This window comes from Cynara cardunculus, assembly GCF_001531365.2.
Source record: "Cynara cardunculus var. scolymus isolate 2C chromosome LG 2, CcrdV1, whole genome shotgun sequence".
Classification (NCBI taxonomy): Eukaryota; Viridiplantae; Streptophyta; class Magnoliopsida; order Asterales; family Asteraceae; genus Cynara; species Cynara cardunculus.
In genome coordinates, this window is record NC_037529.1 from 69,495,780 (window position 1) to 69,499,149 (window position 3,370).

A 3,370-nucleotide genomic window follows, 5' to 3' on the forward strand; every position below is an offset into this window, starting at 1 on the left:
ATGATTATCCTAATTATATTTTAGATTTTTTATATTTAAAATGAGATGTTTATCCTGTATTTGATTGTGTTTATCTGCAGTTAGTTACACGAATTCAATTATGGGATGAAATCGGATAGGGATGAAATTGTTTAGGGATGAACGAGTTTAAGAGTTTTAAGAGTTTTAGCCAAATGCTTTATAATATAGTATAGATAGTATATATATATATATATATATATATATATATATATATACACACATACACACGCACACACTAGACTTGGGATCACGTGAGACTAACTTGTTTTCGTGAGACGCTTTTTTACACTTAAAACTTCACAGTGTTTTTACTGTGAATGTTCGATTTTTTTTACATTTACAGAGTTTTGCTGTGAAGTTTCAAGTGTAAAAAGGTTGTCTCACGAAAACAAGCTGGTCTCACGTGAACCCAACCATATTATACTATAGTGTAATTTATATTACATACAACCCTTAAAGACATGTGTTTTAAGTATCTACTGCTACCTTATAATACATTTATATCGAAACTTATAAAGACAAGTTAAAAAGCATAAGATATCTATACTATATTATAAAACATTTGACAAAAAAATTTAAAAACCATTTTTTATGTATGAAGTACCGTATATTGATGTATATTACTTAAAATTCAAGATTACAAGTAAATTATGCACAAGTACAACTTATTAAAGCTCCATATTTGAATTCGTGTAACTAACTGTGGATAAACATAATCAAATAGAGGATAAACATCTCATTTTAAAATATAAAAAATCTAAAATATAATTAGGATAATCATCGAGTTCTAACAAAATAATTAATTATTATCTTTATAAGAAAATTATATTATTAAATCACATATAAATTACTTCGTTATTGAACCTAAATTAAATTATAATAAAAAAATTGAATAGAAGTAACATAAAAATGAAAAATTTTAAATAGTTAATTTGATACTAATATCGATATATTTTTTTCAAATTTTTATGATATCTTCAAGTTTATACTTTATTCAAAAATAAAAACATTATCGTTTTTTCAAAATCACATAAGACCATACTATAACATCGACTGGAATAAAAAATAGAATAAAATATTAAAATTAAGATGTATCTCGCTATATTACACGAGTACCCTTCTAGTTACAATTATATGCAAGAAATTCAAAGACTATAAATTAGAACTTAAGAAACATAATATACAGCCTTTTAAGAAAATCTTCAATTGAGATTCTTATAAGATCCAATTTTTTATATTTTTTCTTTGCCACATCATTTCCAATTCACCAAACTAAGTACCTGCATAAAACTCCACAATGATAGTTCTTATAATAACCTACTTTGTAGGTCCCATGTATATTTTATCGGTGCAAGTGTATCACATCTCTATACACGTTTTGATATTTCCAAGCAAACCGTCTCACATATGCAATATTAAGCTCAAGTCGATACCTCGAAAAACGTGTGAAGCGCAACGTGAAGATACCTATCGGGAACACACAAAGCATTAAAATCTCCAAATCGACAAACGAAATCTTGATAGCATTAAGTGGTTTTCATCAAAATCTCTAATCGGGTTCATTATCGATTAATTTCGTAAAATTGTTTTTTTATAAATATAAGAGTAGATTTTTTTGTGTTTGACAATTTGAAATAAATTGTTCAAGTAATAGTTTGCTAATTTTTTTCAATCATCTTTTGAAATGTCAACGCTTGAGTATATTTTTTAATGTAAGACTTAGTAGTCGTTTACCAAACACTTACTGGTAAGTGCTTGTCTGTAAAATTTAACACTACCATTTACTTACTGGGTAAGAATTTAGCGGCCGTTTACTACTCGGTAAGCGCTTGCCGATAAAATTTAACACTACCACTTACTTACTGGGTAAGACTTTAATCCACCAAAACGGCATTGTATGCAACAACTTACCCAGTAAGCGCTTACCATGGTAAGAGTCGTCGCCCTCACTTACCGGGGTAAGACTCTCGGTCCTTCTCTCCCTCTTACCGGGTAAGATTCTTGGTCCTTACCATATTCATCCGGTAAAATAATGTGACTTGGTAAGCGCTTACCCGGGTAAGCGTTTGGTAAACAGCCCCCTAAGGGGTTGTTTACTAAACACTTATTGATAAGTGCTTACCGAATAAATTTGCTCATCAGATGAATATGAAAATGACCAAGAATCTTACCAGGTAAGAGCAATGAGAAGAATTAAAGAGTCTTACCCGATAAGTGAAGATAACGATTCTTACTAAGGGGTTGTTTACTAAACACTTACTGATAAGTGCTTACCGAATAAATTTGCTCATCAAATGAATATGAAAATGACCAAGAATCTTACCAGGTAAGAGCAATGAGAAGAATTGAAGAGTCTTACCCGATAAGTGAAGATAACGATTCTTACTAAGGTAAGCACTTACCAATTAAATTGTTGCATTCGATATGTTTTGATGTACTAACATCTTACGCATCAAAATAAATTATAGTGTTAGACTTCTATCGGTAAGCACTTACCGAGTAAACATTTGGGTAAATATCCCCTTACTTAATTAACTTAATTAACTTATTTTTACAATATATTTTCAGAAAATAAAGCTCATTCAACTTAACGGAAACTACTGAATTCAATCACTTGTTGTCGTTACTCTTCAGTTTTCTGTCGAGGTTTATCCTGTGATTAACCCCGCCTATAAATCTTTTACATAAAAATTCAAACAATTCAATAAATTGGTATGAATTTGTAAAGACCCAGTTTTTTTGAAGCTTCATAGTGCCTTTATGTCCACATAAAATTGGAACCGGCACAATTCGCAGAATTAGAAGCTTTTGCACAATGTTCGACTCGACTCAACTCGTTCAAAAGCTCAACTAAACTTTACGAGTCGAGTCGAGTCAAGCCATTCGAGCATATACTTTTTCGAGCCAAATATTTTTATATGCTTACAAAATATATAATCAAAATATAAAAATCATTGAGTAAATAAACGAGTTAATTGATCTCAAATTCGAGCTCATAAACAAGTATCAAGCATGAGCTCAAACATTGAAAAAATATTCGAGCTCGAGTTCGAATATTTTTTCAAGGTTAATCGAGCTCAAGTCTGATACTATTTTTTCAAGTCGAGCTCGAATAACCTAATACTCGACTCGACTCATTTACACTCTAGTCCTACTATTGAATATCAAAAAAAAAAAATTGAGCAAAAATTTATTGCGGCCCGTGTGTATGCGCCCGAGCGGCATTCCCCTGACCAGGTTTTGTACACTGTTTTGGACCAACCCGGCATATTTGGCCAATTTTGAGAAGCTACAACCTACAGTGGAATCAGATGGTTTTAAGAATTCTAACTCGAGAGAGAAGGTTCAT